The sequence below is a fragment of the Aphelocoma coerulescens genome, chromosome 3, assembly GCF_041296385.1.
Source record: "Aphelocoma coerulescens isolate FSJ_1873_10779 chromosome 3, UR_Acoe_1.0, whole genome shotgun sequence".
NCBI classification, from domain to species: Eukaryota; Metazoa; Chordata; class Aves; order Passeriformes; family Corvidae; genus Aphelocoma; species Aphelocoma coerulescens.
The window spans coordinates 83,597,640-83,623,332 of NC_091016.1; the positions used below are offsets into that span (position 1 = coordinate 83,597,640).

A 25,693-nucleotide genomic window follows, 5' to 3' on the forward strand; every position below is an offset into this window, starting at 1 on the left:
TTCGTGCACCCGTGTGATTGTACCCATCCTCTGACTGTAGACTTTGCCTTCACAAGGCACTATCTCTGCATGATTTAAGTCCATCTGGAAAATGAAGCTAGTGCAAAATCTGGCTGCCTCAAACCTGGCTGCTCTTCTAAGAAAGTATTGTGCCTTTGTGAAGTTCAATGCACTTTTGCCATATGATCTCCATTGGCTACCAGTAGCCACTTGGGTGTTTTGACCTTTTAAGCTCTAAATAATTGTGTACTCAAGAGTCTAGCTTGCTCTTGTGTTATTCCTGAGCCAGCTGAAAGCAGCAAACATGTTGGATTAATTTTCTTCTACCAAAGAGAGAAATCTTGGCAAAGCATGGGCTGTGATACCTCGTTCAGACTGCAAACATAGTTATCTAGTTGGTCCTAAGTTGCTCAGTATCCTGAAATCTTTACTGGTTTGGCCTTGATCTTCAAAAGATTGTAGTACTAAGCAAAAAAACCCAGCAAATATGATTAGTGATTAGAAAGGGCAGTCTATCTAAATCATTTCTTTGATTTCTTTCTAATGGGGGACCATATGGCATTGCTTCACATTAAATGGTCCATCTTCTCTTATGCAGAAAGATATTTTGTAAACGTGCAACTCCCTTAATTTAAAATCAGGCTTATGTTGTCTAAAATTCGTAGGTTTTGGAGCACTTTTTCTCCAAACCCTTGTCCACCTCCCCTCTCCCTGTCTACATCAGGCATCAGTTTAATAAATGTAGTTCAAAGGAACATGATGCAGTCTGAAGTTGAAGCACCTCTTTGACAGCTGAGATTGGCATGAGAAGGTTGAGATGAGGCTTGAATATCCTCCAGCTGCTATGCACTAAGTTAATCAAGATGCAGCAAGGGCACAGTGAAGTTTAGAGAAGTCAGTTGCTCTGGTGAGGCTGCCAACCTTCAGACTGATCCTGAACATCTTGCTTCTGAAGAACCACTGCCAGAAAGGCCAAGGTGAGCAAGCATATTGACTGCTCTGATCTATCCTTAGCTGGGAATAGACAAGATCAAGAAGCCACTACCAGTTTCTTGATGCCCTCTTTTTTGTTGTTGTTGTTCTTTTTTTATTTTACTACCCTTCTATTCCCTGAGTAAGGAAGCTGAAGAATAGGCTCTAGTTGAAGAGAATAAATGGATTTTTCAAAAAGACAAAGTGTAGTTCAAAAGTGGATAAGAAGGATAACACACCATACAACAAACACTAACTAGAAAGCTGTTTGCTGCACAATGAGGGAGAATTGCACAGGAACATGACAAGACATCAAAAGCAGGACTAAAAAAGAGGTAACAGCTGAGCTGTAAGGAGCATTACATACTGGAGAGTGACTGGTATTGAAATCAAAGGGTGAAATTAGTTATTTGTCACATAAGCTCTAAAAAAGGTGACAACTCTAATGTCTCAGTAGGCATGTTAAATATTAGAGCTGTATTTCTGTTCCCATCTACAACAGGATGTTGCCTTAGAAAGTGTTCATTTGACTGTTTAGGAAATAGAAATGGTTTTGATGAAATATTTATCAGAGGTAGGCTCAGTTCTGTGTTTGCTTTATAAAATGTCATCATTCGCATTTGTTTTGACTTTGCATTTGCATAGCAACAGGAGACCATTATCCAGCAACAGGAGACCATTATCCTGTCACAGTACTGTGGGCTCTCCAAGGTATATGGCAGAGGGGCTACTCCAACAGACTATTAATTTAGTTACTTCTGCTGCAGCTATCTGTGCAGAGTAATTAGCCACAGTAGTAACTCACACAAAACCCATGTACGTAAGGGAAAGGACATAACCCCAAATAGCATGCAAGAGAATGGTATTTAACCTCTTTCACACTGAATCCCAAATATGAATAAAAATAGGAGAAACATTAAAAATATCAGAGTAGTGAGCTGTGCAACCACAGGATATTAGCTTGTGCCAGAGACCACATTTTGGTACAACAAATGTCAAAAGATTGGCGTTTTCAACACTGCATGTAAAAGCCACGGAGCACTTGCCAATAGCATTGCTAAGCCATTCTAAATTCACTTATGAATTGGAGGCTAATAAAGGAGAAAAACACAGAAACTGAGTGTACATATAGCAGAACATAGAACCACTTTTCCCCTCCTGTTGTGTTTACTGGCAAGCCATCACTGGAATATGAAGTCAGGAAGTATTGCAGTGGGAACACAGTGCCTCATCTCAGATTATTACACCTGATAAAAGACTCACCAAATTCAGTGTGTTTCTAGCTTTCTACAATGGACATAATATCATAAGATTTGATATGTTGCCAGGCAGAGATAAACATGGTGTCTTGTAGAGTCCCAGTGATGAAACATTTTCCAAAATCTTGTGAAATTTTGTATTAAAACTCTCGGTACTGCTGTTAAATAATTGGCATATTAGAAAGACAGCAGAGCTTAAAGCCCTGTGAGATAATTGCTTGAAACTTTAGACAAACAAAGAAGTGGTTGAGAGGAAAATTGGAGACATGGAGGAGTGAAGGGTCTCACCAAGGTCCTCTAAACTTCGTAATTCTTTTCTTGTCTAGTACATACCTTTTTGCACTCTGTGGTTCCCCCACACTCAGGAGAAAGGTTCCCACAGCTGCTCTCTTGTGCCATGCTATCAAGCTGATAAGTGACATACTGATTTAGGTAAGGAGCATACACACTGTGTGCGTGTTCATCCATAAAATAATATCTAATTTGAACAGAATTAGGATAAGAACAAGAAACATTGAACATATACATACACATATATATACCAAATAGGGGACATCTAGCTTCTTTCCAGTTCTAAAATATATGGTGCACAAGGGGAGGAAAGGACAGGAAATATGAAAACAAGCTGAAGGACAGAATCATTGAAGAATCGCTGTCTTCAATAGCCACATACTGTCTTTGTAATGGTATAAGAAAAATTTTAGTGAAGTTATATGACGTGTTAGATGGGAAAGGGTAGAAGGACTGGAAAAAATGGGTAGGGGAAGAAAAATAATACCATGACAAAAAAAATTGTTCAGAAAAAATGCTTTGATCAGCAATGTGAAGGTATCATTAAATACATATTATGCCTTTCATCTTAAATTATTTGTGGAATTCTATTACCAGATGGAAACTTGCACCTCTTGGTACTGAGCCCCTGAAATAAATAAAGGCTAGAAAACACTGCAAGTCTTCATGCTGAAGACATCTGTTGATCTTTTGTTTTGATACCATTTCATATCATGCACTTTTTGAAGTTTCCTGCCAGCCTAATTCTCTTTACACTGCTTTTTTTTCTCTTTCTGTTTTCAGGGATTTGTTTTTTATGGTAATTTTCCTTGTAAGTTACTAATTCTTACATCCACAAAAGGGTAAACTGTTTCATCAGGGAGCTGAGGCTAGTTTGGGTATAGTCTCCTGCTAAAAGCTAAACTTTCAGACATCTAAAAACTGGAAGGGTTCACAGGCTTATCCCAGTGTAATTTAGAACAGCTGCAGAGCAGTTCTAAACCAGTCTGTCCTGCCATTTCCCAGCAAGGAAATTCCTGGGTATGACTAATGGTGGTATACGTGGGAATAATCAATGCAACATAGAAATAAAATCAATTCTTTTTCAAAGCACCTATCTGTCTGGCTATAATCTACTTTGCTCCAAGACAGAAATATAGGAAGTATGTTCTTCTTAAAGCACGAAGACAGAGTGTTCTAAACAAAGGTTTTATTTTGCAAATTCTATGAGTCCCTCATGCTACACAAAATCTCCTGAAAGGCAGTGTTCCAGCATACCAGAAGCATGTAAACCAAAGCAAAAAAAAAAAAAAAATATATATATACAAAGAAATAAAAGTCAAAAAATATGTTACCAAGCCTTATTGCCTTATTTTTGGGGGGAAAATGACAAATTTTCATGTCAGGACATCTACCAGGCTTGCATGCTGGGAGCAGGAGACATGCCAATCCCTGAAGGGTTGGTGCATGGTGTTGGAGGAACAGAAAGTAGAAAGTCAGTGAATGTATTGGATCAATGCAGTTCATCTCTGAAATCCTCTGCTGCAGCCTAGAAAGCATCAAAAACCTGCATCCGATTGCCCTGCATCAAAAATTCATGAAGCAGAATTTTTAATCTAAAAATCTGGAGTAAAGTAATAATTATTGATGAAAATGGCTTGTAATGCAATGTCACAGGCAACTGTGATTATTTAGAACCCACCACGATTGTGGTACTACACAAATTTCACGTGTCATTTTGTGATTAAAAACTTCATTATTAAAATGCTCTATGGTTGCCATAGATGTGTATTGTTTTCTTCCAAAGAATAGCTTCTCAGCCACATGATGTAGAGACAAATGGAGACATTGGGGACGTCATGTGAGGATACACAGAGGAAAATATGGGAGGAGGCATGTGGGAAGGGGTATTGTTGGGGACACAGCAGGAGACACTCTTGCAAAGAGGACCTCCACGGTAGAGGAGGTACATCACTAAGGGACTGTGGCTTCGGGCAACCCACACCAGGACAGGGACACCCCAAGGGACTACGCCTCTGGTTGACCCACATGAGGACAGGGATACCCTGAGGGATCCCTGCAACTCAGAGCAGATAAAACAGGCAAGAAAGGAGGTGCAAGGGAGTAAGAAGTAAGGAGCAGCAGGAGGTGCTGACTGGAGTCTCTGCACTGCCTGATGCATCGCGAGGGGCCTGACTGCAACCTGTGGTTCAAACAACGGGAGTGGAGATGAGCAAGGCAGGGAGGAGAGGCACATGAATTGAAGCTAAGAGGATGAAACAACTTTTACCTAAGTGTGCATTTAATTTACTCTCTTTGTTTCTCAGTACCCAAATCAGTAATTAACCATTTCAGTAATTGGCAAATAATTAAATGACAGAATTCCCTGAATCCACTCTATTTTACCTGCACAGTACTCTGGTGTAAAAGAATATTTAATGTACTTCTTTTTGTTACTTCATTATTTCAGCAGTAACTCCAGGGGCTAAAAGCAGTGTTCTTATGTTATACATAGACACCTTGAATTGAATTGACAGAAATACATGAAAAAACATGGTCAGTTATGAGAAGAGATATCCCAGTGACACTGAACTGTGAACTAGGAGACAGTGGACCTATTCTAATCTTTAGTAGCATTTCAGTCTGAATTTGAGCAATTTAATTCACATCTCTCTTCCTGTGCTCTCTTCCTCTGCTTCTTGGATTTTCTCCTTAATATATAGGTCTAGGGTGGTTTAACCATCTCACTAGATCTGCATATTGTGTTTCTTATGTCAGAACTGTGATCTCTGGCATGCCAGATACCACTGTAATGTAAAAGGAAAAATAAAATATCTAAGAAAACTAATACTTAAGTATGCTAATGAATAAAAAGGAACCATAAGCATGTGAGATTTTTCTTTTAAGTCATGACAAAAGACAACAAATCTCTTGTCATAACATGAGCTTACAAGAGAAAAAAAGCACATGAATATTGATTATGATTTGTCTGTTTCTTCTGAAGAGATTGAGAGATATTAATTCAAGATTACTCTACAATTTCCCATTCAGTCAGGCAGAGCAATAATGGCAATTCCACAGATGAAAATGTATTTTCTTTAGAATTCAAGTTGCATATATTGATTCCAGGTGCTTATTTCTCACATATGTGTAAAGGTATTCAAATGTTAAGACCATTTCCAAAAAATCCTCTAGGAAAATAAAGTAAGATCTAAGAAAACAGTAGTTTCCTTAGCCCTAATTTGATCTTGAAAACTCTAGGGCCTAGTCCTAAATCCAGCTAAACTCTATCTGTTTTTAGAGTTGCAGTATTTCATCTTGGCAGGACAGATCTCTTCTTCCGGGAGACCATTAGCTGTAAGTGCAACTCACATTCTTTATTTCTACTTGGATGGTCTTAGCTTTAACTGCTTTTTAGGAGAAAAAGACAGTTAAAAGTTTTCTTCCATTTGCTTTGATGATATGTAGAAAAATTCATCCCTCTCTGGAAATGTGAATGTTACTCCTTTCAGTTTACTATCTGCTAATTTTGCTTCAGATGAATAACGATTCAGATGAAATGTTTTCCATCTTAATCTTTGATTCTGATGGAAATATTTCTGTTTGAATGGAATCTAATTTAGTTTTCTACTTTAATGGTGTCTTTGTATTAAAACCGTGAATTTTCAGAGAACCCTTACCTGTAGTAAAATACACAAAACTGTGATCAGTTATAGAATACCTTAAAGGCACTAGTCTGAATTGCTAAGGAAGAATTCTAGATAATGGAATGTCAGACCCAAGTCAATAATTTAAAGCAAATTTATCTTTCTGAGTAAAAATATTACTCTATTTCTAAAGTTATGATATAAAAAGGTAGTTTCTTAATTTAAGTGTAGAAATAGTGATTAGTGTCCTTCAAGAAAATAGCAAGACAAAAAACCCCAGTTTTTGCAAGTGGTGTCATTTAACCACTTTCTCGAGAATTAGGTGTGCTAATTTTGTCTACTCGTTGTTTTCTGAGTGGATTTCCTGATGCAGAACAACATGAAAGAAATTATTTTTTAAAATTATACTAAAACAAACTTAGGAAAGGGACTGCTTATATGATGCATCCGTAAACACATAGGGGTTGTTCTGAAAATGTGTGTGGAGGCATTCAGTCCACTGACACATTTTCCATATTGCCTATTTTTTGTCTTCAATATCAAAGACTTGGAAATACTGTTCTTTCAGAGTAATTATTGCTTCACTGGGAGGTTTTTCCTAGTGATGCAGTAGTCTGCAATTTATAAATGCAGCCTCTGCTCTTCTGGAACACTTAGCTCGCGTGTTGCTGTCACTCACTTTGAGCTGTAAAAGCAAAGTAATTCTGAAGGGACCAAATCGATAATGTGAAGCTTACCTGGTCATCCAGTGTGCACAAGGAATCAAGTATGTTTTATTCAGACAACACATAATGCAAAGCCATCAAAAACTTTCAACTTAGATTCAAAACCTTTTAGAAGAAAGAGGTATGACTAAGAGGCAGTGTTGTAAAACCCCATTTTCAGAAGCTTAGTACTATCAGATGAAAAATACCATTTGGATAAAGTTTCCAATGCCTATTGTCAGTCCAAAGATTTGGAGCTTGTGCTTGTGAGAATAGTTGGTAAAAGTCTATTCATTTACCCTAAGATAAAGTGTTTTTCAGCTGCTTTTTGTTCTTCAGTCTTTTGTATTCCTCCCCCCAGTGAAATGAAGTGCTGTCATCTGTCAAAAAAATGCCAAATGCATTGTGATAAATGAAGTAGAAATATGAGGAGGAGTTCACACAACACAAAAAGGCGGCTGAAAGTATGAGAGAATTGCTTATCCAAACTGAGGAGAGAGAGTGAAAGAAATTATTTTGGTGCGTTTAAAGAAGAAATGGTTACAAAACAAAGCAATAAGTCTGTGAAATTTAATCCATATGCACAGTATTATTTTCCCTGAGCAGTGTTGTAGTAACATACACATTTTTGCCAATTCTTCTGAAAGATATGTGGGATATATGTCATATTATGAAATATGAGCTTATAGTTATACAAAAGAATTCCCAATTTGCTTCTTGTTGCTGTTGTTGTTATTGTTTTATACCAACTGAAACAGTAGTAGATCAAAACCAAGAAAAAAAAAACAAAGTTTTTTTAACACAAGTTCATGATTTCTAGATTCTGAATTATACCTCTGGAAATCTTGGATGTTGGAGGAATCACATAGTACATGTCTTTGTCAATACTAATGAAACTGCTGCTTATTTTATGGCAAGTCCATAAAGAAAAAGCAACAGACATGTCCTCTTGTCAAAGGAAGGTAGGTATGAGATTGCTGACTCCAGTCTGCAGTTAGGAGCTGTGACCTTAGCATGCCAGACATTATTAAATTGGCCATTATCTAGATTGTGCCACTATGCCAGTGAAAAGGAGATGGCAGAGAAGGTAATATTATGACCCAAACAATTGCTAAGTCAGTTATCTTTTCTAAGTAGGTCCAGCTTTTCCTATTGTCAGAGAAATACAGAGAGATGAGAAGAGCATCCCTGTAAGGTGAGTCATCTAATAATAGCAACAGTATCTAAGATACACTCTTGCAGAATAATTTCATGTGGATAACAAGCTTCAACTAGATCCCAAATTTTCACCTGTTGAGAATAAGACAAGGTGACAGCCAGTCCACCTGTACAAGCTTTCAGTGTAATTTACTTTAGCTATGGTGTGCTGAAGTCTGTAATCCATCACATCAATTTTATTTGCTATAGTTAAAGTCAGACATGTAATTGCATCATCATTCCTTCTGATACAGACTCAGGTGAAATAAATTTCAACAGCTTTCCAATAACCTGATTGGGTCTGATGCTCTATTTAAAGGGAAAATAATACTTTAGAAATTAGAACATCACCTGGTGTTTGTGAGACATTTCCAGAAATGGTTATCTTAAATAAAAAGAGTCTGAAGTGATTTGAGTAGGCTGAGATTTCACCTGTTCCTACAAACCCAAATAACACTAACCCAAGATTCTTGGAAGTACTGAAAACAGACTTCTAAGCTGTTAGGAAGAATCATTAATATAATTAATCATTATAATGTCATTTACACCGGAAATTTGGAAGGTGGTAAATAAGTCCTTGCTCTTCCTGTGAGGTATTTATAACTGATATTAATAATCAGTTTTAGATTTGCAAGGGGCATACCTAAGTTAGGGCAAAACAGTTTGGGAAAAAATAAAAAAGGTTAGTGACTTTCGCACAGCATCCAAATGTCTGTAAGAATCCATGGTTCAGTAAGTGAAGTTCTGTTGTGCAGCTGGAAAGTGCTACATCTACCATGCTGTACCTGTGTTGCTGGCTAATGAACTTCACCAACACAGGGAACACACCTGGGCTTGGTGATTACAGACTTGCAGAGACCACTACAACCACCACAAAGCCAGAATCCTCAGTAGTTGTCCAGAAGTCCTCAAATTCTGTCTCATTAAAGTTTCTAGCTGGAAATGAACGTTGATGCCATTGATACAGAGATACAGTAGCCCTGTCTGAACACTGGTCAGTGAAGTGCTGTGATAGGATTCTACAGTGTGCATGTTCATGTTAACAGCAAGAAATTGTTAATAAATGTTAATAAATCATGTTAATAGTAATTAAATATTCTGTATGAAAAATACTTGCAACTATAAAATAGTTCCAATTGTGACTTATTTTTAAAATTGTAGTATTGGGCAAAGTTGGATAGATGAATAAACTGCAAGTAGAAAACTTTTTGTTGTTATTGATGGCCGTATTTTTCTTCAACTTTATGGAACACTAATGAGCTATGACAGTTCTGTTGTTTCTCTCCCCTTTCCTAAACACAATTTGAGTATTTTAATGTTCAGCCTCTCTTTGTAATTTAAACTGATACCATTACATTAAGTGCATGACAGGGTCAGTACAGCACATCAAGCTAATTTATAGCCTCTGGCAATTACCAACTCCCAAAGTTTCATAGCAATGCCAGATTTCAGTAACACTTTCTTTTTCAAGCAATCTTCAATAATAAGGCATTTATAATATATTGCAGAAGGCCATTAATTTTAAGTGTGGTGTCTATTCAGCCAGTGTACTTATTGGTTGCAGCAATTCTAAACTGATATTTTACCAGGAGAAATAAATCCTGATCTCTCCACTCTTATGGCATTATGACCCAAGTGCAGGGGCAGAACAGTAAATTCTCACATGACTGAAATGCTGCTCTCCTTGTAGAGGTGTCCTAGAACTCAGTGACAGAAAGAATCCAGTTTGTGGGGTGACATCTCAACCCCGCTAAAGTCAGTGACAGAATTCCCACTGACTTCAACAGGGATTTTACTGATGCATTTCCTTGTCAATGCAGTAGTTCTTATTACTCTGTATGCTGTAAGGCGTTGTCCTTCATGCAGTCCCAAACCACACACCATTTTTAAAGACTGCCTTTGCTGCTTTAAAAACCTTGCCCATTAGTTTCTTTTACTTTTCTTTTTCTTTTACTGGTAGCCCCCATATATCCATACTCAGGAGGTATAAATAAAAGGCAGGAAAAGACAGAGGCTGTCAGCAGGACAGTGGAACACAGCTAATCCATGGCACACCTGGTTGATCTATGCATTCCTACCACCTATCATACCCTAATCAAATGCACATTGTGGTGACCTTGGCCAAAGGGCACTATCCTTCCCCCTTCAGCAAAACACAAGTCTAAATCCTTGTAGTGCTCTTTCAGCTCCTGTCTGTTGTTCATGGTTTGAGTTTTGTTTTGTCACAAATTGTAAGTGCTTGAAGAATGCATTATCATGAGAATGATATAAACAGATACCTATATTTGTGCACATTTATGAGGAATTATTTGGAGAGACAAAAAGAACATATTCAGATGCACCTATATACACAGATGGAAATATTTAGCTACTCATTGCCACATCGGGGTATTCTCTAGGTTTGCACTAATACCCGGCAGTAAGATTGCAGCATTTCATAGAATGTGCAAGTATGTAGTTCAAAATATTTACAGAACATACATTTAAAACTGCCCGGAACAGGAAGGCTAGGTCTCAATATTTTGTTTGCAGGGTTTTTTTTGTAATTGTGACCTTTTAAAGCAAAGTATAAATTCTAGATGAACTGATGTCATAAAGTTGGCCAAGTAAGGAACTAATTTATATAAACTCACGTACGAGATATCGAGCATCTGGCTCTTGCTGTAAAAGGCATAAAAAGCACCTAAACCCAGTATTTATGTTGGACACTAGAGATGCAGTTATCAGGCTTTACAGTGATTGCTGTCACTTTACTTTTTAGCTGTTCTTTATTATATATCCTCTACTGAGTCCTGGTTTTCCCCAGGTAGCTGGAATTCCAAGATTTTTGATCATCAATCAAGTCCTGTAGAATGATAGAAAATAAAATAAAACCCTTTTTGAGGCAGCTGATATATATCTGATTTCCTGCAGTTCCCACATAAACAAAATTTCTTTAAACAGCTAAACTGACTTAAGCAGAGAAGTGGAAGTTAGGAGTTGCAGCTGTGGTCCTACAGAAGGATCTCTCTGCGTGAGACCATGGCAAGAGTGGAGCTCTGCTCATAAAATCCTTGGAGCGAAAGGATACAATAGAATTGTCAGTAAAGGTACAACACTGAGCAATCTCTGTAATGGTGGGGCTGGGAATTCATTTAATAATGCTCACATTTTTAAGAGTGCACTCTGTGAATATTCTTTAGGGATTTAAATAATTGCCAAGATGTCCACCATGATAAAATATCTTTTTCCCCCCATGACTGTGAAATAGAGGAATAAGTTAATTTATAGCAATTTATCTGATAATCATAAATGTGAGCAAAATATAATTAGCTACAAATCCTTCATATAAATCTTTTTGGTAAATATAAGAAGTAGTCAAATTACTGTAACTTTATCTTTTTCTATTATTTTATATATGCTGCACCTGTAGGATCACCTTCAATGAGATGTGGCCCCGGATAATTTTGGTTCTTCATAGCTCTGTGTGGCTGAGTTGCCAGCTAGGGTTAAACCATGAGAGTGTTTAGAGAGAGAAGGAAGATTTGAGTTTCAGTCCCTTCTCTAGTAGATAAATGATTGTTTATCTTAATTAAAATAGACACTACACAAAAGGAAAACATTATATACTTCAATTAGAACATGGACAATTGTCCTCACAACAAAGATAACTTGACCATTTTGCTGACTGCTGGAAAATCATTTCCAGGCCTGTTCTACTGTAAGCTAAGGAGACTTATTCTCCATTCCTACTTACTTGTAATCCAGAATCATGATTTAGTATTTGAGGATTGTCCAGTGACCCCAACTGAAACTTCTCATTTGGCCAAAAAATGACACATTGCAAATAGACACATTTTCCATCAAGCACTCGTTTGAATTGCACATGAAAACTAATTCCATTTAAAATATGGAAAGATTCGTGATCAGTTTTCCTCTACTGGTAGAACACCCAAGAGAGACAGACAAATCATATGGTGAAATTTATCCCTCCACAACACCATCATTTATCTGGGGCAAAACCATGCAGGAAGAAAGTAGGTACTACCTTAGTGCTGACTGACCGTAGTTCTTGACTGGCCATAATCTGTTGGGTTTTGCACAAAGTAGGCACAGTCTGGTATGAAAGAGCACATTGCCTCAGGTGACCATTTGTCTCAGATACACGTCTCAATCCATCTCATCTGCTTTAATCTAACCATTGCAGCCATTTATAATGGAATTCTACAGGTAGTGAATGGATCACAGGGGATCTTCAGAGGATCAGTAAGCCAAAGACAGGCCAGAAGTTTTTGAGGCCATGCATCTACATTTTCTCAGTCCACTTTATCTTGCCTAGATTTTTTCTTGATGCAGTTTTACTACTACTAATCACCACCATTTCCATTCATTAAAATGGGATCCCTAAGTTAGGAAGGAGAGCTGAGGACACCCTTGGATAATCATTTGTCTGAAAGCAGCCAAAAGAAGTGTCAGAGGTTATGCACTGGAATTCTGTACTTCATTACTGGCCAACACAAAGTATTTTAAATGACAGGCACGTTATCTTGTGTCTAAGCAGGTTTGGTAGGGCCATGGCTGCATGGTGATCCAGTGGGCCACTGTCCTTGGAAGACTAGCACCGCAAGTCCTCAAAAGCATTTGTCAGCTTCTGATTGTAAGGTATTCTAACCTGCTCCATACAACTGCTGCCATGTATTTTCTTAAAGGATATCCTATTCTCACACATTAAAAAGCTAGATTTTTCCCTCAGAAATTCAGAAAATGCATCTTCCTCACAGGTATGGGCTGCTTGTACATACACAGGTCCACGAGGATGGTTGCTGACCCATCTTAGCCTACCAGTACACGTTCTTGGATGAGCTCACCTCTATTTTTCAGTAACAGTGTGAAGAAAGGCTTGCAGAAGAGTTCTATCTCTACATGGACTTTCTACTAAGAAAGTGTTTTTCCTCCCTTTTCAGTATATATTTTTTGTCCTGTGCTCCATCAAGTATCACATATGGGCAACAATAATCATCTAAATATATATGGGGGAGAGGGAGGAAGCTGCCAAGACATTACTTAGGAAAGAATATGCAGATTTTAGTGGCTCACAAGCTGACATATGTTTGCAATGTTATGCCGCTGATGCTGCAAAAAAAAGAAATTGAATCCAAAGATCACACTGGGATGTATAAAAAGGAGGGTAGCTTGCAAAATGCATTAGTAGTAGGGCTCATAAAGACAGTGCACCTCAAAAAAACTTTATTGAGGAGCAACCTTAAAGAAAAGTGTTAGTCCATATGCCTGCTCTCAGAACAGAAGCTCCAGTTGGTGCACTGCTGCTTTTCTGGGAACAGTCTTGGGAGACATCAAGCTGAAAGTGACTGTAATTTCAGCAGATCTTGTTTTATTCATGAGTTTGCTTAATCCTTTATTCTTGAAATGCAGTTCTTACTTTTGCTGGATTCTGTCAATCACCATATTCACTGTCACTGCTGTCCAAAGTGCTCTTTCTTTTGGATTCTGAGGCACTTCTTTCCACCTCTGCTCTTCAACAGCTGTCAATATTGTGTACCTCAAATGAAGTGTTTGAACCCTTAATGTTTCCTTCTCTCTCCCCCATCATTCTGAACCAGTTATACTTTTTCTATGGAAAAGTCTGTCAGTCACGAGTGTTACCCCACCACCTTTTGGTGATGCCACTTCAGTCATAGTTTTGATTGTGCATGAAACATTCCAGTGACTCTTGCTTATATGTCACACTTCTTGCCTTACTATTGAGCCATTTAAATTTGATGGATGAATTTAATAACAATAGAACGGTGGGAGAAATCAGAAAATATAGGACAATGGATCAATCTCCTCTCATTGTAGATGTTCAATCTGCTGCTTTCTTCTCCTAGTTTAAAGCATTAGTCACTAGATCAGTAGACAGGCACAAAGTTGCTTTTCCCCTTTCCTATGAGGCAGAATATATTCTAGGTCAACATGATATTACTACATGTACAGGAAACAAAAAATTTATTGGTGACATCATCTCACTCCATTCATTTTCTCACCTACAAGAACATCTCTATTCTCACTTCTGCTGCTAGAGTCAGGTAGAAAAATTCAGTGACTCCTGAAAATGTTATTGACAGTACATATCTGAAAAAAATACAGCATACATGTTTATAATGCATGTTTCATTAAATAAGTGCTCACAATGTTTATTCAATAATTGGACTACTCATTACACATGCAGCATTCGTCATGGTGTATATGCACAATCTGTTCTGGCACTTCCCACCTTTGAAAATGTGACTATGCAAAAATAATGTTGTTGTTTAATGTGATACTCTGCAATAGCACACATCATTTTAAAGGAATATTTTTAAAGGCAGTTTCAGACTTGGTCATGAAAACAACCCTAAAGTAAATGTGCAATATTAGCTGACTTAGTGAAAAAACTTCTTGATATTGGAGTATTCTTATTCTGAACTGGAGCCATACTGGTGTGACAAAAAGGACACCATAAAATTTGACTATACATTTAAGCACAGATAATATCAGCAATAATTCACAAATTTTAGGGCTCTAAATTCTGGTTTAGTTGTGCATTTTTTTAAAACTCTGATCACAGGGATCAATAATGGAGGCAAAGGAAAAAATCGAGTATCGTTTTCATTCAATATTAACAAATCAATATTGGTCTATATTAATAGTGGTCCCTGTAGGCAAAGTTCACTGCAAAGGTACAGAGGATGAGGAACCAGTTGAATAAAGTCACCTGCTGGGCTAACAGAATTGCAAGAATTTATCCACTCTGGCATTTAACTGCAGTTTCCCAGCCTTCGCTCCTGATGACTCTTGCTCACTTTAGCAGTGCATGCCTCTAACCCATTAGATTTGACAGTCACAGATGGTTTCACAGAAGTTTTTCTGGTATATTGGCTACAAAAGCTGGTTTGGATTGGGATCAAGCTGTTTATTGCTGAGTATGATGTAACACATTGATGGTGGTGAATCAATTATGTGTTTCTGCAATAGCCTGCACGCAAAAATAGCATTTACTGCCAAGCAGTAAAATTATTAAGTAGGAAATCTGGAATCTATTTTTTTCAGGTGACTAGAGAGAACATTACCTTTTAAAATCATCTGGAGTTTCCCATAAGCCATCCAAATTTACAGCAAGGTAGACGGCATGCTCATCAGCTGATGGGTATAATGATGAGTTATGTGCTAGTTGCAGTAAATCTGGGTGTACTGTCATACCCTGCACTCCAGTGACCAGATTGTCACAGACTGTTTGAATACCTTTCTTCTTCCTCAGGCCCAAACATACTTTATCTTGAGTACAAAGCTGATGGAACAACAGTATGTGCTTGTCCCTGAGCTAGGCAGCTACTCTCTTTTTCTGTGGAGGATAATTGAAAACCCAGTGAAGACAGAGAAATTTCCATATGCCTTAGAGCCCACTTTTGATACAGGATTTTTTTTTTCTTACCTTTAGCCCTCAGAAACTTTGTCTGCACAATTTAATGCTTCTGCCACAGAAAAGCCTTCATTTGCTCTGTTCATTGCTTTTCATTACATCTGAACAGAATGCATTTAGTCCAGATTCTGTCAAGGCACTATTCCCCATTCTGGTAAAACCTAATACAGCAAACTGTTCATTTAGTCAAACATGACTACCAGAAAAGCAAGCTAACAATCAAACAAACAAATCAACATCTTAATTTGATAGGAAGAAAAGTAAGCATAAAAAAAAATGTAAGAGCATCACAGCATCGTGGTTTGGGTTTTTTTTTTTTTCCAGAATTCTCTTTTTATGCCATTGGAATATCTGGTGTACAGAGCCTTTTGGTTGGGTAGAAAATTCAAGCCTTAAAAAATGTTCTTATATTGTCTTACACTTTTATAATAATTATATTTGATATGTGATATGTTCTAAGTCATTAAAAAATTGTCACCCTCTTACTTCTGGGGAAAAACAAAGATTTAATCATGTTAATTAGTAATTTTTGAAAAGGTTTATTCAAAATTGATTTCTTAAACATAGTCACCATTAAAGATTTTTAAGAACTGCATGGTTAGTAAAATGGGAGTGCATACAGAGAGTCCCTTAACACACAGTCCCTCATCCAAACAGCTCTGTTTAGCTTCTTTTAAAGGGCATAGAGCATTTTCTCAATGAAGATAAGATGTGGAGGTAGGATTTCTTTTTTTTTAATTTGGTCAAAATTATGGAAGAGCTAAAAAGACATTCCATAACGTTTTCTGAATGTATATTCTCCCCAAACACACCTATTACATCTCTCTCTCTCTGTAAGCCACCAGGTACTGGTAGCTATATTCTTTGTACTCCATTCTTATAGTACACTGGCTGCTTGGTAGAAAAAATTCCCCTGGCATACAGTCTTATTGCAGCAGCCAGACATATTAGTGAGCACTAATCTGCATCTACCATTACTTAGATTCAAATAAAATTTGACTAAACAAGCTCAAGTTCAAAATTCTCTTCCTCCTAGTCACTAGTGGCCCAGTTCCAAATATGTTGATGGAAAAACTCTCAAGAGCTTTAGTAGTCTTTGGACTGAGCTGTCAAATAACCACATTATAAATCCTATTCTTTTTTACAGTCTCTTTCCTTTTGACCCAACAGTAGAAAATCAGGCTATTCAAAATGCTTACCACACACAGCACTTATTCTGCAGTGGGAATGAATCTCCATTTCAGATGCAAAACCCTTGGGTAAAAGGAAGGGATACAGTTCACTAGCTTTTATGTATTCATCAGAGAGATGATGGAGGTTTTGATTATACCTTTCATTCATCAGAGGAGATGTAATCTAAGGTGGATTTGCTTAGACAAAGCATTTAGGAAAGTCAAAAATCTATGAAATATGATCCAGGCCACTTAATGTAGGAATCCAGATACATTATTGGCAGTATATGAATTCTACAGGAAGGACTAAAGTGGCTGTAGTTGCTTGAGACTCAGGCTATCTAGTGGTACAGATACATTCTAAATAGTGTCTGTGGTTTAACTCATAACATGGTTAATTCTTTTAGTAATAGAAGGTGGTCATGCACCTTATGACTTTCTCAATAGCTTTGCACTTAGAAGACTTACTTCAGAAATCAGACCTCAGTTGCAGGATCTCCACCTGTAAAACCAATGTCCCTTAAATCCCGGTGTCTGTGGCATTCAGCTGGGAGCAACCCCTGTGTTCTAGATGGTTCTGATTTTGATCCTTAACTGGTTTGGCCACCATCTCTTGAAGCTGATCACTGCATTTGGTGTAAAAGGATTATAGAGCCTTATTTACTTGACATTTAGAACTTTTATTGAAAGTCCATTCACCTAAATACTCATAAGATAAAATCTGAAAAGTTCATTAGGACTAGGACTATGGCAAATTGTAGGTCTCCCCTACCTTGTCTAAGAACCCTGAAGAAAAGGTAGGGATTAGGTGGCCCCTTTCCCACATTCCTGCACCATGATCCTTCTCTACCTGGTGACAGTGACTGAACTTGAACAGCAGCAAGTAGGCATTCCACATATCTGCACAATGATCACCTCCACAATTTCCTGGTAGTGTGGGGACATACCTACTAAGCTTGAGATGTGCCCAGAACCCAGGGAAAATGGACAAATGGACAAATGTTTATTAATGCCATTATACAAAGGGTGAAACATCCCATTGCTGTGACCTGAGGTTCTTACATACTATAGCATCACAGGAAAATACATGAAAAGTATCCTGTCTGCATCCAGCCTGTTAAAGAGATTCAGGTCTGCCTTGACTAGAGAGCCTGCCCACCTGTAAAGCAGTCTGCACAATCTCTTCCCCTAAACCTGTTCTCCTCCTTCTCCATTTTGCAGAAGACTAAACAAAAGGATCACATTGATCCTTTGCATCATCCACATGAGAAATGCTTATGTGAATATGTTTTACTCTTGTCATTTCTGTCAAAGACATCTGTTCTTATATTCAAATATTTCTTGGACCATATAAAGACAGAAAACTTTAAATTACACTACAAATCAAATTAATGTGGGGCAAAACATCACACTGTCACACATTTTCTGAATAAATAGTATCGTACATGTGGTGTTGTTCAAAAATCAGGCCTTTGTATTTAGAAACTTTTTTAAGATTTTTTTTAAATCAGAAATTATTTTTTCAATAATTATTTTATTATTATGCATGTCTAGCTTTATTTGCTCTAAAACATTAAGTGCATCTTCAGAAGCATATACAATGCCCTGGCTACAAGTAATTGATTGCAGTTTCTACTACCAGAATTATGCTAAGATTTACAACAGAAATTGGAATATGTCAATTAAAATCTTCATCAAGCTGTAATTTTTCAGATGGTAGGTCTGTAATAGAATCTCCTTACTTATTTTTGTAACTATGTTTGGTGGTTCCAAAGTCACTGGACTATTGCAACTCTTAATCATGAGAAGATCACAAGGTTCCGTTTAATTAGGTAGTGTCACTGGATATATTAATTTACTGCATTAAATTACAGCCAGGCTGCATTACTCTCCATATAAACACATTTTAGTATTCACTAAGAAAACTTGGCTGGTCTGAGAAATGCTTTCTAAGGCTGGTGTCTGTTGTGTAACAATTCATGTCATCATTTTTCTTTATTGATTTGGTCTTCCCTGACAGAGAATATATTGCTTTATAAAAATCTTGACTATGAAACTTCATTCAAACAAAACACAGCAGTGGCCACTACATGCAGTTTGAACTAAAAAAGGTAGTAAAAGTTGGAGCTTTGATGATCTAAAATTAAGGGACAAAAAAGGTGTGCTCCATGATCGCTAGATAATAAAAGACATCAGGTCATACTTCAGCTCATTCAATGACCACCTTGTTTATTCATAGCACTGAAGAAATGATTACATTTTTACAGAGGATAAGTACTGCAGCTTTCAAAATATCATCACGTTCTGAGACAGTGATGAAATTAGGACACTAGATTAAATTAGCTAATACTTAAACTGAAACATACATGTAAGGGTCATGTTCAATGAACAAAATTCAGAATACTACTAAAATGTTGACTATCGAAGATAAAACCAGTCTTGAAAACTCTTCATCAATGCTTTTGAAATTGTCCACTTGAACTTCTAAAACTCTTGCTTTGTGACTCTGAATATACTTAGGAACTACACAGTTTAGACATGTCAAAGAACTCATGGTTAAGCTCAACCATGTCTCAAGTTCCAAAAATATAGGTAATCCTCTGACTAAGATTCTAGAGACATTTTATATTGAAATTATTTATTGAAGATGGATTTTTATTGCGCTGACAGACTCAAGATCCCCAGAAAATGTGTCAATAACATTTTTATTTTCTTTTAAATCAGAAGCAGAACTGAAACCACATACTTTGGAAATCACACAATGTAGAAGATATTTCTGCAGGGACTGGAGCTCATTGCTGCTGTGTGTGTGAGAGCACTCAAACCATTTTGCTACTGACTGCTTTGGCGTAAGAGGGATAGGAGAGAGAGAAACAGAGGAAAGTTTCACCATTGGCTAAATTGTGGGGTGAGAAGAAGAACTCCCCTGGACTTGAAGGAGAGCACAAGAGCAAAGTTCAATTCTGTAAATTGCCAATGTTTGAAGGGCTACTTATATTAGAGATTGTACTTCCCAATAGAAAAAAAAAACAAAAAAAACTCTAGAACATGTACTAGATTCTCCTGAGGGCAGGATGTCTTTGGGCTGATGGAGTAATTAGGTCAGTAGCTCTTTTTCCACTGGACAAAGCTAGACGAGTCATAGGACAATTCCTCCAATAGGAAGCAACCTTCACTGTAGTGTTGGGTCCTGTTCAGTGACACACCAGTTCCCAAAGGAACTTGTGTCTAAAGGAAAATGAGCAGGGGTTGTTTGTAACCTAGAAGTCCTTAGTTTGTTATATTCATTCTTGACAATAAGAGGTCAGTCCATTATTAGACTTCATGCTTCACAATCAAAAAAGTACTTTAATTTGTCCTAATGAGAACAATTACAATAATAATTCACTTTGGAAATTAAAAAATGTCTTTGTGTTAAAGCAGAACAGTTACACCTCAGTTAATCGCCGTAACTGGAGTATTTAATTTTTGAATAAAGCCCTCTAGTTTAGTTCTAATTATTTTGCAAATTAAATGTGTATAATTGGTAAAATCATGGGTTGTTTTAGAGGAGAAATACAGTCTCCCTAAGCTTGTTGTGAATAGTGGATTTGGCACAGCAGGTTCTTTCTCCTGGTTCTCGGTGAGAACCAGGTGGTGGCCCTGCTGTGCTCTGTGCCAGTAAGGGGACAGCACATATTGGGCAATTCACTGAACAGCAAGCGACAGAAGTTTGGAAAGCATGGCCAGCAAGGTTCAGTGAAAGAAGTCTGTTTGTTTGACCAGCAAAAGAGAGTGTTCTTGATACAGGTCTTCAGACACATGAAAGGTTTCTCAACAGATTTAGTTTCCCTGGGAGGCAGGTATTACTGTGTAAAGTAAAACACAGCTGCGAAAGGTAGAGGTTACACAAACAATTTGTTTGCTTTTCAGTAAGTTTTCAAATCTATGTACAAATGTTCTATGTACCTTTAAGCCTTATCAGACATATATCCTTCAGTATTTGCTGCATTTTTCTAAAGCAGTTCCATGGTAGAATTACCTTATTTTATGTCCATATTTTCTCCTCCTATTTTATTCTATTCCAGTATAATGTAGAAATTACAAGAATATATTCAGGGTTTCTGAAGAACTAAAATTAATCATTAATAATACCCACATTTTACCTCAGTAGCCATTTAAATCTAAGCTACAAATACAATTGAAAAAAACCCTGAGTTACTGTAATTTTTACTTTATATTTTAACAATAGATAATTTAAATGTTATACTTTATCTGAGGTGTTATAAAGAATCATGAATGCTAAAATTTCTTTAAACTTTCTAAAAAGTCTGAAAAGCTGTGAGAACTATTTATTCTGAATTTTTCAGTTACAGTGCAGTTTCCTCAAAATACTTCTGATTTCCAAAGATTTATATTTTAAGTAGTCTAAAGAAAAAAATTGCTCCTGAACTGAAATAAATTGCTCTCTCCTAAAAGTGCTATGAATTATCATTACCAGATTTATATATAATCTGAATTTCTTATCAAGGAAGTTAATATCCATCAGCAAAGTTAAATAACTGCAGAGCTACCCAAGCATGTACTGCTTGTTAGAAATTGTTTCACTGTTCTTAAAATAATTTTTTACCCTGGGTTTGAAGAAATCCTGTACTCAAAAGAAATGCCTTCTGGTTTGCTGCACACAAAAATCTAAAAACTTATTAACTGCTAAGACTTACAAATCATACATTTAGATGAAGTTTAAAATGCAATTATGATTGTGATTGCATTTTATCTTTGATGGCAGTTGCCAGCAACTACAAATACTGAACTTTTCTAATAAGTACTTTTCTTGTTCTCATTATTCAGGAGATGCTTTCAATATTTTTCCTTAGGATTGAAGAGCCCATTGTTAAGTGCTTAATAATAACTGCTGGTGTCTAATGTTTTTGATTATTTTTTTCTAAATCTAACAAGTAAGGTCATATGAGTGCTTTCATGCTACCATTCATTATAGACAAACACAATTCTCTTTTGTTAGAGACTGATTTTATATAGGACTGTTAGCTTGGTGTTTCAAAGAAAACAATGTTCTAGAAGTAAAAAAACTTTTGAAGAAGCAATATCCCTACATTTTCAGCGCAGAAAAAATTATGTCACAAAGTGCCTAGCTAGTTTAAACTCTATACATATCTGTGTATATATAATTTTATGTATACAACTTTTACTTTTGCAGCTGTAATAGAAGGCAGTAAAGCACACTTTCTTGAGGACTCAAACCTTCTGAGTGACACATTATCACCTAATTTTGAGTTAGCCTTTTATCCTTTTTCTACTGGCATTCCTGGACAATCCCATTTCTATTCCTTTTCTCGAGCAGAGCTGCTTGTCACAAACCAAAGCTGGAGAGTGGTAATAGGTCTCAGTCATGAAGACACCTCTGCCAACAGAAGTAGAAATGTGTAGACCCCTCTTCAAGGTGGAAAATTTCACACACCTTACATCTCGCAACATCAAAAAATAATTAAGGCAGAAAAATATGAAGAAGAAAGAGATTTATAAAACTAGAGTACAGGACAATTAGAAGGATACATTTGCACAATAGGAACTAAAGCTTAATAACATAGCTCTGATGATACCAAGTGCACACAGTAGGAGGACCTAGATGTAAACTGGAATTTATTGTTTCAGCCACACAAATGTGGCCGAAAAAGATTGAATTGGCACAGCTCTCTAGCGTCTCTACTGGTTCAATCGGAAGCTTCCCTTTTTTTTTAATTTGTAGCCTGTTCCTAGTTCTGCTCTGTCAGTGTTTGTTGTATCAGTCACAGGAGAAAGAACTTACCTGCAGCATAGTCAGGACCTTGGTGTGACTGCAAAGAACAAAATATACTTCCATTATAATGTGGCCAAAGATTCAAACAACCTTTCCTTCCAACAACCTTTCCTTCAAACCAAGGGCTTTGAAGGAAAATACTTTTTTTGTTGTTTTATTTAAAAAGAACTGTCACTATAAAACTCTGTGTTTTACTTTGCTCACAGGCACAGAACAGCTGTCAGTGGTTGCCACTGGCAAGTGTTGATTGAGCTGAGGGTCTGAAACCTGCTTCACAGGTATCCTGATGCTGTAAAATGTTAAAATTACAAGGACAGATTGTAAATTTAGTCATAAAGAATGTGCTCAGACACTGACAGTCTTCCTTGAACCTTCTCACCAGTAGGACAACACTGTCATGGCTGCAGAAGAGGCCTCATTAGGCTTGTGAGCAGGTAGAATATGCTTGTACAGTATTATTTTGAGTGTGCTCACCTGAAGATGGCACCTTGCTGCCACAGCCTACAGCCAGCTGGCCAGACAGAGGTTGTGCCCTGAAGCCCAGACGGGGTGAATAGGCAGACAGATGGTTAAATTAAGTGGGTTCTGACTCTAGGGGGTTCTCTTAAACTCTATAGGCCTATTTTATATGAAACTTTTTTTATTTTCCAGGTATGTTCTGATTTACCTAACATGAAGCAGTAGCTTGCTGCAAATTTAAATAAAAATCAACATTAAAGTGGAAAAAAATTATAAATAAATAAAGAACTTTTGAGAAGGAACTTTCATGAAGCTGCCAGACAGAGACATAATGAAAAAAACTTACAGCTCAAAAAAACTCTGAAAAGTGGCAAAGGAGAGATGTTTCTTGGGCAGAGCCCTAGAGTGCTTGGCTCTGATGTTAGATTATATATGACCGCTGCTGTGCAGGAAAATATGCAAATAAATGCCGATGGTATTTCTTTGACTTCATGTCAGCAAGGAAAATAGCCTCATCAAGTCTCAAATCATGACTTTCCATGCACATTCTTGCAAGTTTTTTGGCTATAATATCATAAATCATATAAGAAAAGTCAATTTGAAGGGGGAAAACCAAACAAACCGGATAAAGAATATCTGAATGACCTTTTATATTTCTCTCAAAACATTAAGCATGGCATAAAAGCATTCCTCTTAATGTCTCTGAAGCCTTTTCTGTGAGAAAAGATCACTAGAAACAGGGTTTTTTACATAATGTGCCATTGCTCTTAGCCAATGGTAATATGGGAAATACAGATTCAAGCAATAAAGAGTTGCCTTGGTGTGAAAACATTAGCTCAAAAAATGTACAAATGAGCCAATACATTTTAAAGTACCAATTAATTAATAATAACAAAAGAAAACCCACATAAGGACACAGAGGCATTTATTAACTTTTAGTACTGTGTTTTCAGAAAATATTTCTCATTGCATGTGATTCTGGCACACACTTCAGAACTAATGATAGCTCCTTCCAATTAGATATTTGAAAGATACAAAGAGCTTGGGGAGGAAACCTGATAGCATCTTAGATTAGATATCTGGAAGATATAAAGAGCATGGAGAGTAAACCTGAGATTTATTATCTAACACTGAGATTAGATTGCTTTTTAACTCTCAGGCACATTGGAGCAGCAGAAGTATCTAAAGGAATCACATATGAATTCAGATTCAAAAAAGTGCAATGTGTCCTTTCTCTAGCGTTGGCAACTCATTTCTTTATTCCCTTTAAATCGTACCTACCTGGAACACTGCTATCTGGGTAGGGCAAACTACCAACAAGTGTTTTATTACCTTTTTTCCCAAACTCAGGATTCAAACTCGTTGTTGCCTCTTGCTTTCTGACCAAGAGCAGGTAATGCCTCCTCCCCAAAGAGAATGGCTTCTTTATAAAGCTGAGCAAGATTAGAACAGTGGTTGGGTAGATCTCCTTTAGACTGCTTCACTCACACGGGGATTAAAAGGACGTGGGAAATGGTGTTTAGCAGCACCACCTGGTGGTAATGACTTCTTGTAGTTATTTGTAGTCTTGTAGCTATTTCGGTGAGGCATCTTGCCTGCGTGGCAGAGGGAAGAAAATTGTGTCAGGACAGCAGACAGAAACAGTGTAGTGGCGTATTACTGCTCTTGGCAGTCCATTTTCCTGGGGAAATGGGAAAGTAGGCACTTAAAGAGTTGTACTGAATGTCCCATGAAATAACAGAGCTTCCTTCTGTGTAAAAATGTGGCTGCAAGGGAACAGGGTGTCAAACACGTCGTTCCGTAGGAAAAAACGTGTTTCAGCCCTCTTTTCCAGGCTGGTAAAGAAATCCTGGTCAAGAAGGGGACATTATTTTCAGAGACGCAAAATTTGGTCCTTTCAGCACCTTAGGAGAAAAAAAACCAAGCTTATCAGCTGTGAGTTACACTTGATGTTTGCTATTGGTTTCTAAAATGCCAGTGAGTAAGAATTAGAGGCTAGGACAAAAACCCTAATTTATCCACTCTTCTTTAAAGAAATTTTGTTTTAAGAGAAACTACCATGAGGGAAAAAAATTATTATAACAAGAGGCACAAATTACTCTGGGGATATTAAATCACTATATTGATAAATAACCTTAGAAAAAGAAGAAACATGAAGCTGAACTTCAACCATTGGGAGAATTCTCACTGAAACTGGGGGGTTTTCTCTCTCTTTTTTTTAATTGCATTTCGTCTTAGTCATTTCTCCGGTTAATATATTCAGGAAAATGTATTATTCACAAAAAGTCACAACCTCCCTCAAACCCTGTTGTATAAGATTTACATGCAACACATGAGGAAATCTCTGTGCCAAACTCCAGAAAATGCAAAAGCCAAAAATGCTAAAGAGAAGGGTTTATCATCTACTTCTCCAAGGGATCCCAGTACCCATGAGAGGGAGGCAACACTCTTCAACCAAGAAACACATCTCTAGTGCCACTCGTTCCTCTCCCTCCACCCCAGCACTGCAATAATTTCTGTCTTAATTGCCTTTCTTAGAAGGCAAAGATGATGATCACAAAATTACTCCTGTGATCATAGAGATGCTGGATAACCCTTCTGGATTTAGTAGATTTGGAATAAATTAATTTGTGCTGCCCAAAGCTGTTTGTGATAAATGTGCTCTAACCATGTGGGCACTCTGAGGTAGGAACTCTACCATCTCCTCCTTGTGCTCTTCCATTTCTCATGAAATAATTGAAATTCACTGTGCCAAAGGAGAGAAAAAGAAAGAATGAG

At 37.2% G+C, this 25,693-nt stretch overlaps 2 long non-coding RNA genes across 3 annotated transcripts; one reads left to right on the forward strand and one right to left on the reverse strand.

Moving 5' to 3' along the window:
* The first annotated feature begins 894 nt into the window (after positions 1–894).
* LOC138107331 (uncharacterized) lies at positions 895–9,174 on the forward strand. Of its 2 annotated transcripts, none has more exons than XR_011149416.1 (4): positions 895–977; positions 5,803–5,858; positions 7,987–8,047; positions 8,805–9,174. It is a non-coding gene; the product is annotated as an uncharacterized lncRNA (long non-coding RNA). The 2 variants fall into 2 exon arrangements; XR_011149415.1 differs by having other exon boundaries at positions 7,990–8,047.
* A 12,618-nt stretch (positions 9,175–21,792) lies between these two features.
* LOC138107332 (uncharacterized) lies at positions 21,793–24,358 on the reverse strand. The gene is made up of 3 exons (XR_011149417.1): positions 24,248–24,358; positions 22,466–22,493; positions 21,793–22,060 (listed from the first exon to the last, which is right to left on the reverse strand). It is a non-coding gene; the product is annotated as an uncharacterized lncRNA (long non-coding RNA).
* Between the last annotated feature and the right edge of the window lie 1,335 nt (positions 24,359–25,693).